This window comes from Ixodes scapularis, unplaced genomic scaffold (genome assembly GCF_016920785.2).
Source record: "Ixodes scapularis isolate PalLabHiFi unplaced genomic scaffold, ASM1692078v2 PGA_scaffold2__306_contigs__length_199485367, whole genome shotgun sequence".
NCBI classification, from domain to species: domain Eukaryota; kingdom Metazoa; phylum Arthropoda; class Arachnida; order Ixodida; family Ixodidae; genus Ixodes; species Ixodes scapularis.
In genome coordinates, this window is record NW_024609857.1 from 94,173,037 (window position 1) to 94,188,716 (window position 15,680).

The window sequence follows — 15,680 nt, forward strand, 5'->3', positions numbered from 1 at the left end:
TTATTCATTGAACGATGTCAGCATCACCATTCTTAGCCACTGCTTCATGTCTTTGTACTTTGCATTCTCATGTACATTGTACTTAGTGTCCACTGTCACAACTATTGCATATTGTCAACATTAGTTTTAATATTCTCATTAGTCTTTTGCAAAGTGTTGGGAAGTACTTTAAGTACACTGCACTTCAAGTAGGAGTAGGAAATTTGTGCTTTACTTGATGCACATTTTCTGAGCATGTACTTGTACTTTACTTAAAGCATATTTTCTGGTACTCTCCGAAGAAACTACAACGTCAGGCTTCAAAGTACATTACCCAAATTTTGTATTGTTAAATTTGTTCCACAAAATTATGTTTTGTCAACTCCAGAGAAATACTGGGAGGCATATCCTACTTCGCCTGAAAGACAAGACGACGCATCGCTCCGTTTGTACCTGGGGCGGTTTTTCCACAGCATTTCGAACTCTCGCTACTTCTCGATCGGTCACCACAAGTGGGGAGGTTAAAAATATTAGGAGAGTACATTCCTCCACGAGAGGATTGCTTGCGGAAACTACGGGGCTGACGTCATGCTCTCTCCTAGTACGTTTAAGCTAGTGTTGTGCGAATAATCGAATTTTCGATTCGTAGTTTTGAATAATACGCTATTCGAAATTCCTTTCGAAGTGAACTACGATATCCGTATTTCTCGAAGTGTTGATTGCGGCAGGTTAGCCCGGTTGAGCGCGCTTCTCGCCGAGCACCGATGCACTGTCGAGAAGCAAGACCTGCGAAGCTCGCTTCCGCGGGTGATGCTTCTCCACAGTGCACCGGTGGTCGGTAAGAAGCACACTCAACGGGGCTAAAACGCTGCGATCAACAACAGTTCGAAGAGTGCAAATATTGCAGCCACGTGCTTAGGAGGAAAGCTCACTTACAAAGGGAACGGAAACTCATTGAGTGTTGATATCTACATTGCAGTAAAATATTCAAAATGAAACTGGCTATTATACAGGAGTATATGTTAGGCAGAAATGCCATGACAACCTGCGTTAATCATTCGTAAAAGAAGAAAACATATTTGTATAAAGCAACAATATTTATAAATCCCCCCGATTAGGTATAGCTGGGCACCTCTAGGCTCGATTTAATGTCAAATACTTCGTTTACTTGTCATCGCAATGTGGGCACTGGGCTTGTTGAGGCCACAGTGGATAAATATAGCTAGATTAAAATTAACTTAATTTAGAAATAGGCAAGTGGAAACTTCGGGACAGCCTTCACTAGTTCAGCCGAATTTTTGTTAAGGCATGGTGCAGTAGCGAAAGGCTTAAAGAAATTATTTGATATTCAAGTCGAAAATAATCGTCCAAAACCACTTTTCGCTTCGAATTCGCTTCAGAGTTAAAATCCACTAATCGCACATGCCTAGGTTGTCCCGAGGGCAATCGGTGGTGCATCAGTTACTTTAGGGCATCGCGGCGAATATTGGATAAGGTCACCTGGCCACAGAGTAGTTATTATCAGAAATGGCGCCAAATTCATAAGTCCCTTTGGCTTCTGACTTTGGCGCCGTTTGCACCGGTTTGCACAGAAGAGAGTTAACGCCATTGCAAAAAATAACTACTTTGTGGCCAGTTGACCTTATCCATTATTCGCCGCCATTTCCGAATAAAACTGATGCACCCCCGCTTACCCCTAGAACGATGCATACCAGTTAAAAGAAACAAAAACACTGTATAGGGGAATGAAACGCACCATGAAAGGTTGTATTAAAAGTACTTGTACTTTACTTCGAAAGTACATTGTATTTACAGTACTTTATTTCAAGTACATTCTGCCAGGTGTACTTACTGTTCTACTTAAAGTACAAAACCACTCATTGATTTTGTACTTCACTCCAAGTACTTTTTAGATGTACTTCACTCAACACTGCTTTTGCACTGCTCGAATGTACCAAAATTCCCATGAGCTTTGATTTATGCCTGGTGAGTCTTCTTGGTCACAAGTTTTGTGTAATGTCATAGATTACTACATATTAAATTTCGAATTAGTATATGTATTCACCCAACGTAGAGAGTTTTAATGCTTACTCTAACATTCATTTTTGTGTTTAAATATGATTGTATCGACTTATTTATTTACGTTTTCCCCATGAGACCCACCAGAGAGCAGTGGGAGAGCCGGCTGGCCCGCGTGGACCCTGGTGACCAGATCGAGCTGATCGACAGGGCCCGGCGGGCAGCCAAGGACCATGGTCTCCTGGACTGAAGAGACAACTTACCAGGGGACGAAGGCAACGTCTTCTCTTTGATAAATAAAGTTTATTCTCCCACTCCTCGTTTTTAATTACCTTTTTCCCCCAGCCCTGGAGACTGCGACAGATCCCTAATCCGGCCCCTGAGCCAAAAAGTTTGGAGAACCCTGGTTTACGCTTTTGAACGCGAACGAAACTCCGCCTCCAGCACGCGTTCGTTGCCGTCCGCCGGGCTTCGGCTGACCGCGCGCTACGAAAGTGTTATCAAAGGCAGTAGGATTACGCTGGGAGTGGATCTACTGCATTTTTAACCAGCGCCGCCAAGTACGCTGCGCTTCTCTGTACCTACCCTACCCCCCCCCCCCCCCCCCCCCCTTGTTTTTATGAAGGCACCCCCTTAATTCGCAACGACTCCTCTATTCTCAATGCACGCCTTCCTAATTTCAATTCCTGGGGAAACCCCTGCCTACACCTCAGCGGCCAGTGGCGAAGCCAAAAATTTGTTTCGGAAGGGGCTGAGCCGGCTGGGATGTCCTTGACTTGATGTGCGCGACAAAATTCATGCGTATATTATAGGGTCGGCTGCATTTTGGAGGCGGTTAAAGCCCCTGTCTACGCCACAGCCTCAGCCACCTTCATCGTCACACAATTATCTGAAACTTCATCTGAAATCGATTGAAACGGTTTCCTCTTCTCCGGAAACGTTAAGACAGCGCGCGAGAGGGCAAAACGATATCGCCCGAGTTTCCAGGCGCCTTATCCGAAGCCCAGGAAGTCAAATTTTCGGATCATAACGATCGCTACTTGCACCTACCCCGCACTACACCAAAATGGTGTCACCCACGGTAACACCGTGGAATGAAGCGCTGTTTCTCTAGCCTCACACGAAGGGTCAGTTATTGCCAGGTGTTCGTTATCTAAACGATTCAGTCGTTATAATAATATAATGTAATATAATATAATAAAATAATAATTCTTTGATTTTCTGTGCCCACAAACAGCTTTTCAGTCTTCACTGTGGTGCACAAAATACTAAAATACAAATACCGCGAAAACTAAAATACTCAATACAAACACCACAAAAAAGTCTCATTTTAGGCGAAAGACATCCATTCACGAACAAGCAAGGTAAATTCCCGAAGACACGTGAAAATATCCAGGTGATGTTCCTTATTGAAGGCCAATTGAATCCGTGACAAAGGAGATACAGGGGACACCGGCTGGCTCTTGATGGAACATGGAAGTCAATGGATCGTGGTAAATCCATTGACCTGATGTGATCATGAAAAACTTTATGAAGAAAAACGAAATTTCTGGACTGCCTCCTCACGGCAAGTTTATATAATGCAAACCGGTGAAGTAACGTTTCATAATGATAAAAAGACCTCCTTCCAATATAGCGGTCATACACGATTCTTATCAGCCGCTTTTGTAGATTTTCGATTTCAGCTGCCTGACCAAGAGATAATGAATTCCAATTTCCAGATTACCGAGCCAAATTCTTAACGTGATTTAACTAGTGACTTAAACAAATGGAACAAACTAGAAGGTGATGAGAACCGCCGACATAACCGAGAAATAATGCCTAACACTCTTAACGCAGCATTAACAGTTATAGACACATGTTCTTTAAAAAAAAGTGAACTGTCAATACGGACACCAAGATCCCCTACAATAGATACCCGGGGTATCAAGGCGCCTTCAAGGTTGTAATAAAAAGAAATGAATTCACGCTTTCTAGATAGTACAATATGTTTAGTTTTCTCGGGATTAAACGACAAGAGGTTTTTGAAGCACCAATTTGAAGCATGTCCTATGTCAGCTTGAAGACGAGTGCAATCCAATACTGACGTCACACTTAAAAATAGTTTAACATCATCGGCAAAGAGAAGATTTTTTGCGTCACCAACACAGGAAACAATATCATTTATAAACAAAATAAACAAAAGCGGTCCCAGGATGAACCCCTGGGGCACCCCGGATTTATAAACAAACCCGTCGGAGTAGCATTCTTCAACACGAACGGAGTTTCGACGGCCTTTTATATATCTAGAAAACCATGCGCACAGATGTGGGCTAAAACCATGCAGGGCGAGTTTTTGTAGAAGTAAATCATGACTAACACGGTCGAACGCTTTCGACATGTCAAAATAAATTGCATCCACGTGTCTCCTACTAGACACAATTGGCGCTGAGAAATTTAAAAACGAGCATAAGTTAGATTCTACTGATCTCCCCTTTAAAAATCTGTGCTGAGCTTCAGTTATCATCGGGCTCAGATAAATGTAAAGATGCTTATGGACTACTTTTTCAAATACTTTTGCAAATCCACATAACAGTGACACCGGCCGGTAATTGTTAACCAATGTAGAATCACCGGATTTAAAAATAGGCACAACTGCGGAGAATTTCCAAAGTTCGGGGAAATAGCCCTGTGCAAGAGACAAGTTGAAAATATAAGAAAATAACTGGTTGTAACGTGCAACGCGCGCATGACCTTTATCCACCGACCATTCTTTGCTGTTGACGAGGTGCGGCAACGCGCCAACCCCTGTATCGTGCTTGTTCCTTCGTTCGTGTTAATTAAATTCACCGTTCTTTATAAAACCCTGACGCCATATTAATTATTCCTCCGGGTGCGCGTCACGCAGCAAAGTAACTCGGGCTAGTCACGAGCTCCACACACGAACACTCGTACACCTGCAGCTACTCAAAATGTGCATCAAGGAGATAGTGCAACCAGCCTCTGCTGCGCCGTCATCGCGCGATGCAGCAGAGGCTGGTTGCACTATCTCTCCACGGGGCGCGGTGCCGCCCGGGCCGAGATGCGCTCCGATAGTAAACCGAAACTTAAAACCCCGGCGAATTTGTGCGGTTTTTCAGAAAGCCGTAAAATGATGCACGTGCCTTCTATCGTTCTGCAATTTATTGATTTAGTGTTTTTTGATGATTCTGAGCAATTTTCGAATTGAAACCATGCCCTTAAACACAATATTAAAAAAGTTAATTACGCGAAAATAATTAACAATCTAATTATCCCGAACTTTAATAATTTTCCTAAATAGGGTGGCCCAGGTTCAAAACGACACAAGCCTTTTTTTGTTGCGCTGAGTAGTTTTCGCAGGAGCGATTTGGCCTGAGTTCTCTGAAACACCATGTATATATATATATATATATATATATATATATATATATATATATATATATATATATATATATATAGTGGGATTTCCCTTGCTGCTGCCCGTCTCGGAGAATGACACAGCACACCGGTTCAACAACACGTAAACATTTAATGACCGCGATCGCCTGCGCCGAGATCCCAACAGCCCCCACGCAAAAAAAAAAAAAATTTGGTTTGCTCTTTATGTTTAGACAGCCTTGATGGAGATGCGCCTCAACGGGTAATCGGTCTCTTAGCTGTAGATGAGAAATTTAGCCAGTGCGGTACAACCGCTAACCTGGGATTTTTAACGTGCATCACGCAGTAGTGATCACACGAACGCGTGCCGGTACGAAATCTCATCCAGATCGAAACGGGCGGGGATGGCGGGGATCGAACCCAAGAGGTTCCCAGGAGGTTCCCAGCGCAAGCTTTCGCAGTGAGTTTCGCTCCACGCTCCGATCTGAGACGCGTTAGCCCACTCGGCCACTTCCTCCCCCCCCCTCAGCCCCCGCGCATCCGCTGCGACGGCCTTTTATCAGCGGCGGAGCGCCGCTCGCGTGGCCAGTCGCCCTTGGCCCCCTCGTGGTCAAGATGACCATTTACGATTGTCGGAAGGGCAGCCTGGGCCAACCGCTTGGAATTGCCAGGTTGCCCACACATCTCCCCCCTAACAAAAACGAAAACAGAGGACGTGTTAGATGGTCTTGGGGGGGCCTTCCTTGTGGGTCAGCAAGGGTCTTCTCAGATGGGCGAGCACGGGTCCGACGTCAGTACTTCCGGGCAGTACCGATGCAGCTGTGGGGGGGTGGTCTGATGATGGGAGCTGCGTCGCCGCTGTCTGGCACGAGGAACTAGAAATGAAAAACAACATGAGGCCATGGTGCGGTAGGAATAAGTGGCCGCGCACACGAAAGATGCCTGCCCTATCTGTGAATGCGGGAGCGCGGCCACTTTCTCTTCTCCCCCCAAAAACACTGAAGAGGGCATGAACATAATGCACTTAGAGCTCCTGCTACTCCCGGTCGTCTTCACCGCCGTCTCAAGCCGTACCGCGGTAGAGACGGTGTGGAATCTTCCGAGAGGTAGTCTGGATAGTCGCCATCTGGAACCTGCGACACATCTACCTCCTCGGGTTCATAGAAAGCTTCTAGGTCGGCGAGATGAATAGACTCGCACACTTCACCAGATTCACAATGCACCACCTCATAAGACAGGTTGGAGAGCTTCCTACTAACACGGTAGGGGCCATCCCACCTCTTTGCTAAAGAGGCCGTGAAGCCTCTAGCAGCATCACTCAGCGGATGAGTTCGCCTCAATACCAGATCTCCTACCTTGAACTGCAGATTTCGCCTCCCCTTGTTGTACTGGTTTGCCTGCTGCAGTCTCGAGACGTCGAGGCTCTCTCTAGCTTCACGCAGGTTCTCCGTGAAACGCTTCCGGAGACCTTCTGCGAACTGCGTGGTAGTGCGCTGCATGCTCGCAGGATTTGTGCAAAAGAGGCCGTTTCCCAGGGGGAACAAGAGCTCTTTCCCAAAGTTAAGTTGGGCCGGAGTGAAACCCGTGGACCGGTTGATTGTTGTGCGGATAGCGAATGTCATTTCTGCCAATTTCGCGTCCCAGTCTTTGTGTCGCTCTGTATGCGATACAAGCATTTGCTTCAGGTTACGGTTCACTCTTTCCGTGATATTCGCCTGTGGATGGTATGGTGAAGTTCGTTTGTGCCGTATGCCTAGCGCCTTGCACGCATCCACGAACACCTTGCTAACAAAATAAGAAGCGTTGTCTGTAATAAGCGTTGCGGCAAAGCCAAAGCGCGCGAACGCCTCGAGAAGACAGTCCCAGATTTTCCTAGAGTCTAGTTTGCGCAAAGGAAACATTTCGACCCACTTTGTGAAATGGTCGGAGCAAATACTGATTGCCGCGTGGACTACGGGGAAAGGGACCGACAACGTCGCAGGCAACACACTCCAAGGGGTACTTGCTTTCGACCGACTGCATTAAACCTGGTGGTTGGCAACCTCGGGGTTTCGCCTTCTGACAAACCGGGCAGCTACGTGTGTACCTCATTACATCGTGCCTCATACCTGGCCACGTTGCACTTTTGGGACAACTTTTCGTCAGTTTTGCTCCCACTGCTGTGGCCTGCCTAGGCGGGATCATGCATATATCTTATAAATGACTTACGCAGTTTACGTGGTATTACAGTCCGGAATGGCGGGCCGCTGGACCCATCGTCCGCCTGAGGGATGTATCGCAGCAGGATGCCGTCGCTGCTGAGCAGGTATGAGTCCAAGTCTCTGGGATTCCCAGCGTCGGCCGAGTTTTCTTCTGCCAGCTGGTGCATCACCTTCTGACAAAGTCCATCGGACAGCTGGGCCGCTCGGAGCTCCTCTGAGTCCTCTCTGCTCACCAGGGTTCCCCACCGCGACTCTGCTGTGATGGGCGCCGCATTGGCCAGTGCCACCAAGTCGGGATCCACCTGCATTTCCTGCCCGAGAAGTGGAGCACGGGACAACGCATCTGCAACGTGGTTAGCCACTCCACGCTTGTACTCGATTGTGTATTTGTAGCGCTGGAGCGAAAGGGCCCGTCGAGCGAGTCGTCCTGCACGGTTTTGAAGCCCTTAGAGCCACGAGAGATCCATATGGTCAGTTTGAATGCTAAACGAAGCGCCGTCAAGGTACATGCCGACCTTCTTAGGCGCAAAAATAATTGCCAGTCACTCTTTTTCGGTTCTTGAGTAGTTTCGCTCCGCTCCGGATAACGTATGACTGGCGAAAGCTACGGGACGAAGAACGCTGTCATGTTCCTGCAGAAGGAATGCTCCTAATCCGTAATCGCTTGCGTCGGTCTGCAAGATGAACGGACGATTCAAGTCGGGCAGGTTTAAACACGCGTTTTCAGTCACAGCCCTTGAAAGGCACGCGAATGCAGTTTGCTGCTCTTGGCTCCAGCACCATTTCGTTTTTTTGCGGAGCAATCGGTTCAGGGGTTCAGTTATTTCAGCGCATTGCGGAATAAAATCTCTATAAAACGCAATCATCCCGAGATATCTCCGTAGGCTTTTGACGTCATAAGGGGGTGGGTACTCCGTTATTGCGCGCAGCTTATCTTCATTCGCGTGTCTTTGAAGGGCTGTGACTGAAAACGCGTGTTTAAACCTGCCCGACTTGAATCGTCCGTTCATCTTTCAGACCGACGCAAGTGTGGGATTTCCCTTGCTGCTACTCGTCTCGGAGAATGACACAGCACATCGGTTCAACAACACGTAAACATTTAATGACCGCCATCGCCTGCGCCGCGATCCCAACAGCCCCTGCGCAAACTGGTGAAAACACGACGAGTTCACTTATACATTACAAACCCTTCTGCTGAACCACTCATGCTACCTCGTGGATCGCGAATCGCCACAATCCAAACGTGTGACGAACATGCTATCGTCTCTTTATCTCCAGCAACTACTACGACAAAGCTACAAGCTGCTTCGGCTGACACTGTGAGCGAGCGCACTGCCCAAATGATAGACTCTTCTCCAACGAACACTGAACGTGAATGTCTCCAACGTCTACTAAGCACGTACAGCGATTTGTTTGACTTCAGTCGCCACGCTCTTACTCAGACGACCACCGTGACACATCGAGTTGACACCGGCTTCGCCACTCCCCCGAAACGCCGGCCATACAGAATATCACCAGCCGAGCGGAAGACCATGAAAGAAAATGTCGCCGACATGTTAGACAAGAAAATAATCGCACCTTCGTCAAGTCCGTGGTCATCTCCCGTAATTCTCGTGAGAAAAGATGATGACTCCTGGCGGTTCTGCGTCGATTACCGCCGCCTTAACAAAGTCACCAAGAAAGACGTGTACCCGCTACCTCAAATCGACGAAACGCGACGCTCTTCAGGGCTCATCTTTTTTCTGGGAACGCGACAGAACAGCACACGACAAAACAGCACGCGACAAAACAGCACGGTCAAAACAGCGCGCGTCAAAACAGCACAGCGTCAAAACAGCACGGCGACAAAACAGCACGCGTCAAAATAGCACGCGACAAAACAGCACGGCGTCAAAACGGCACAGCGACAAAACAGCACGCATGTAAAAAGGGTGTGATAGGTAGCGTTCTATGAAAACAAAAAACAGAACGTAAAGAAAAAGGGTTGGACATTGCATGCCATTATTTACCAGCTAGTGGAAAAACAATAAAAAAAAAAAAAAAAACGTACGCTGGCGGCGACGGGATCGCCACGTGCATTTTTTTTTTAAACTTCAAACGCTATATTTAGGGTTCAGCGTTTTCGGGTTAAACCGAATATAACTGGTAAAAGTACGCCGAATTCATTTTTTTACATTCGGTCTTAACTGAAAAAGTTCAGAATTTTTCAGGGCGTTTGGAGTGGTGTGTGTGTGTGTGTGTGTGTGGGGGGGGGGGGGGGGGGGGATGTGACTCATAACTACGTTTTCGAGTTTTCGGATAAATTCGAAAAACACCCGCCTGTAAAAGTTTCGTCTATTCGGATTTATCTGATAAACCAGGGCTGGCAAAGCTGACCCGGCCTAAGAGCCGCAAACAAACCCCCGAAACTTCTAAGAGCCGCGAGGGGGGGGGGGGGGGGGCAAACCTTTGTTTAGAGAAATAAACGAAACTCGGACTACTTGCAATCTATCCGAGTCAAGAGCAGTCCAACTGTACGTAAAGTAGCAGTAGCATACCACTACCAAACCGCAACCTCTCTCAATTTAAAACGCGTTCCATTTCTCTTTTTGGGGAAGTGCTCATGTGACCGGGAGGGAGACGTGTGTGTGTGTGTGGAGGGGGGAGGGAGCCGCGAGCCGCACTTTAACACACGAAGAGCCGCATGCGGCTAGGGAGCCGCAGCTTGGCCACCCCTCTGATAAACTCTGAATTTCGATGTGCCAAACCCCCCCCCCCCCCGCCCACACACACACACACGCACATATATATTTTACAATTAATGGTTTAATCAGCGCGTAGAGTAAATGTCCTGGAAAAATGCCACCACACATATCTTTCGAATTTCGGTCAGGACAACAGCTCATGTACTATCGGGTCAAGACAAAAGTCACTGTTTATGTTTCCGGTTTGGGTCATACTATTTGTGCCTGAGGGGAAGGAGAGGTTGTGTTTTTGTAACCGCGAAAGCTATGGACCATAGAAATTACATGAAGTGAAAAGGAGGACCAGTTGAAACTTCTCTATTACATTCTTTTCCACTCTATCTCTTGCGGCCGCGCCGAAGGCTGATGGAATAGCATGGAATAAATACAGGCTTCCCAGCGACTACCTCCAGTAGGTCATTGATTTTAAGGTATTGACGCTTATCGAAATAACACTTGTGTGCCACTTTTGTTCTGGGACAAATTAGTATTGCCAGTAGTAATGACACCAACGCCAAATCCAACTGAAGAAAATATTATTTAATACAATCGCGTTTTTTTGTATTTTTTTTTTTTGTCCAGCGTACGTTTGCATTCGGATAGTATGTGTTTATTTTTACTAAGAAACACTGCGAATTTGAGCTCCAAATTTCAGAGAATTCGGAATAAAAAAAAAAATAAACTCCGATAAACTCCGAATTTTCGGCAAAGAATAAACTCAGAAAAACACCCTCCGAACTTGACAAAAACTAAACTCCGAAAACACGGAACCCTACTCATTACTGACCATATGACCACTTCCTTTCGCAGTTTTCAGTTTGTCTGCGAGATCTGTTCAACTTTCAACATAAGCTTCAGAGGCGCAGGGGTCCTCAGGACGAAATCTGGGTTTTTCACCTGATAGAGATTTGTGCCGAATTCTTTGTTAAAAGAAAAGAGTTTAATCGTGAAATCAAACAACGGAAATCAAGAGCATCCGTAAAGGCCGCGCATTGTTTAACACCCCTAGCTCTCGTCTATTAGAGCAGGGCTTAAATACGAGTGTTTTATTGTCATTTCTGCCGTCGGCGCGAATGGGGGAAAACGCACCGAGTACGATGCTTGCTAATTTCTCCATTTTGATATTTGCCTCTCCGACCGAAGTGGTACTGAAGCTCATGCTCGTCCTGTGTACAAATACGAGCACACGACGATAATGTCAGATACGATAAGGCCCCAGTGCATTTTACAGAACAAGTCGCGTCGGCTGCCAGAGACGGCAACAAATAAGAAGACTTGGTACTCAATATACATTTTACACAAACGCTTTTAATTATTGCATTTTCGTTAGTATACTGGTTTTCGTCAATAAACCTAATATAAATGAGAAGTTTATGAGCCTTCAAATATTCACCGCAATAAACCGAAATATTTTGTTTGGAATAAAAACCAAAAAAAAAAAAAGTGCGCGGAATTTCAAATAATACAAACCGAAAACGCCGAACCCTAGCTATATTGTCAATGTCATGTTTTGACGCTGCACTGTATTTTCGCTGGGCTGTTCTGACGCTGTGCTGTTTTGACGCCGTGCTGTTTTGGCACGTGCCCTTCTGTCGCAGTGCCGTTTTGACGCCGTGCTGTTTTGTCGCGTGCTATTTTGACGCGTGCTGTTTTGTCGCCCTGCTGTTTTGACGCTGTGCTGTTTTGTCGCGTGCTGTTTTGACCGTGCTGTTTTGTCGCGTGCTGTTATGTCGTGTGCTGTTCTGTCATGGTGCCCTTTTTTCTCCTCATTAGACCTACGCAGTGGGTATTGGCGAATTCCCGTTTCTGAGGAAGACAAACCAAAAAGAGCTTTGGTTACTCCTGACGGCCTATACCAATTTAATGTCATGTCGTTTGGACTGTGCAATGCACCAGCAACGTTTGAACGCATGGTGGACACTTTGCTCCGGGGCGTCACATGAAATATCTGTTTATGCTATCTCGACGACGTTGTGGTTTTGTCAACAACGTTTGACGACCATCTACACCTACTTCGGCAAGTACTAGATTGCTTTCGCAACGCAAACCTCCAGCTGAACTCTAAAAAGTGTAAATTCGGAGCTCGAGAAATCAAGGTATACTTGGTCATCTGGTCAGTATCGACGGAATTCGTCCTGATCCAAGCAAGATTCAAGCAGTCTCTGAATTTCCAGTTCCTAGAAACTTGAAAGATGTCCGCGCGTTTCTTGGTCTTTGCACATACTTTCGAAAATTTACCGGCCTTTTCCAACATCGCCGAGCCCCTCAACAAGCTACTTCGTCTTGGCCAACTCTTCCGCTGGGACCAAGATCGAATGGAAGCGTTCACCTCTCTGAAAGCGGCCCTGGTCTCGGTCCCGATTCTTGGACATTTCTTACAAGGTGCAGATACAGAAATTCGCGCAGATGCTAGCGGTCATGGCCTGGGCGCTCTCCTTGCGCAAAACATTCGTACACCCAGCGTGTGATCGCATATGCTAGCCGCACCCTAACCAAATGTAAACGAAACTACACCATCACCGAACGCGAATGCTTGGCGGTCATATGGACAATTTCAAAGTTCCGTCTATACCTTTACGGAATTCAGTTTCGCATAATAACAGACCATCATGCCCTTTGCTGGCTGACCGGGCTCAAGGATCCATCTGGTCGCCTGGCACGCTGGTCGCTCAGGATTCAGCAATACAACTTTACGATTGTTTACAAATCCGGAAAACGCCACCTCGACGCAGAAGCCTTGTCGCGGTGTCCACTCTCGGCTGATTCTTCCCCTCACAAACCGCATACCGAGACTGAACTTTCTGCAGTTTTGGACGCTATTGACATCGCGGATGCTCAACATTCGGACCAAGAATTACAACCCATTGTTCGTCACCTCCTCCGACCCACCACGCCCTCATCATGGCGCATCCAACGGCGTGCACGCCTTTTCACGCTGCATGATGGGGTTCTTTACCGAAGAAAATACGAACCCTATGAACGCCCTTGGCTTCTGGTCGTGCCTCGGCTGCTTCGAAAAGACATCGTCCGCGCCCATCGTGATGGGCGCGGACGACGTGCCTCGGCTTTAGCAAAACGTACTTCCGCATCCGTGATCGCAATTTTTGGAACGGCATGTCACGCACAATTAACAAATACATTCGAAGTGGCCGCCTTTGCCAAACACAAAAAGGTCGCACGACCAAGACACCCGGTCCTCCTCAATCCATCACACCGCCCGAATCCCCGTTCCAACAAATTGGCATCGATTTTTTGGGTTCTTTTCCGATTTCCACCAACAACCGCTGGGTTATTGTTGCCGTCGATTACCTTACATGCTATGCAGAAACTACGTGTGTACGCACGGCCACTGCCTAAGACGCCGCAGATTTCTTTCTCCACATCATTCTACTGCGCCACGGAGCACCCCAAATCATCATCAGTGATCGGGGAACCCCGTTTATTGCCAAGCTAATTGAAGAAGTATTGCGCCTCACCAACGCAATTCACAAAGTAACCAGTGCGTACCACCCACAATCAAATGGACTCACCGAACGCCTCAACCGAACATTATCACAAATGATATCCATGTATGTCGACGATCACCGCACCAACTGGGACGCCATCATTCCCATACATCACTAACGCCTACAACACTGCGCAACAAGCAACTACAGGATTCTCGCCTTACTATCTTCTATACGCTCATGGGCCTCTTACGCCCCCATGGACACGATCTTGCCCTCCCTAAATGACCAGCCGTTGAACCCCTATGCCACAGAGATCGTTGGTCGAGCGGAGGACGCCCGTCGCCTTGCCCGTCTGCACACCCTACGGTCAAAACAAAAGCAGCAACTTCGCTATTCGGAAACCCATGGTCTTGCTTCCTACGAAGTTAGAGACAGGGGTTTTTTTAGCCACACCTTTACACCAGCCGAAAAAGTCAGAAAAAACTCCTTCAGAAATAGGTCGGACCTTATGTTGGACTGCGTCGCCTTTCGCCCACAAATTATCAAGTTTCACCACTATACCCCCCCTCCCCCCCCCCTCTCCCCCCCCGGGATCATCAATCTAAATCCACCGACATCGTTCACGTTGCAAGGATGACACCCTTCCATAAGGAGTATTCACTGGGCGCCATATTTGTGGGTGCTGTCTAGAGCGCATGCTCAGAACGAGCCCACATTAATAGGCTGTTAAGACCGGCAATCTTGAGGGTGCGGAATGCACGTTACAAAAGAACTGTGGAAGCTCGCCATCAGCACGCGCTCAGCAGTCGCGCACACAGCTATGGCCGCCAGTGAACACTTCCTATAGGAGATATTCACTAGACGCCATATTTGAGGGCGATGTTTAGAGCGCATGCTCAGAACGAGCTCACGTTAATAGCCTGCTAAGACCGGCAACCTTGATGGGGCTGAATGCACGCTCCAAAGGGACTGAGGAAGCTCGCCGTCAGCACGCGCTCAGCAGGAGCGCACACGGATATGGCCGCCAGTGAATACTCCCTATAGTCCCGATGAGGCTACATCAAACTGACTGACACCCAGCCCTCCGCCCGACCGGCGGGAAATGTTAGGAAGAAGACGAAGCGCCCCCGGCTGGAGAGTTCGTGCTGGCTGCTCAGGACAAGGCAGTTGGCGATCGAACCGTTCTGTAGAGCAGTCTGTTACCAACCTACTTCCGTTAAATCACCCCCATTAAGAAAAAAAGAAAAAAAAAAACTTCAATATTCGCTGGTGATACGTTTATGGATACGTTTCTTGTATACCGAGATTTTGCTATCCACACACCGGCGAAAGAAGCGTACATCATCGTACCGCCACCACATACTGAGTCGGATCTTGGAGGCACTGAACAATAAATTTACTGTTTTAAAATACGCAAGAACAATATAATTGTAAGAGATCCGTGGAGATGGGCATGATTGATAATTTGATTGCATACAGAGTGCCAAATACGCTTATACTGGCGAGGAATGCTTCCAGTAGGATGATGCTCCATGGTGACGACGTTAGTGACTTTAGGGACAACAAACCGTATTTTCTTATTTGTTTTTGATACGTGAAATTGAAGATGACTATTCAAAGGCCGTTCCTCGCGTGACTAATGCATCATTCCCAGGATCCAGTGGCTGTAGCTGTCAATAGTGGGTCAAGTATATAGTTGCAGTTGCACGCAATGCCATTCACTAAGATACCTTTTTGTTGCTGCGTAATTTCAAGAATAAAAGCGAGCGTTTACTTTCAATCTCTTTATCGCAAACCTTGATAACGTAGTTTGGAGGTGTTGGCATAGTCTCCCCGTCACAATATTTGAATGCAGCTCACAGATTGGAATTTGGAGGCGAGCATCGCGTGAGCACTCGATTAGGGCTCGCGATAATCAATAGCTCGACAAG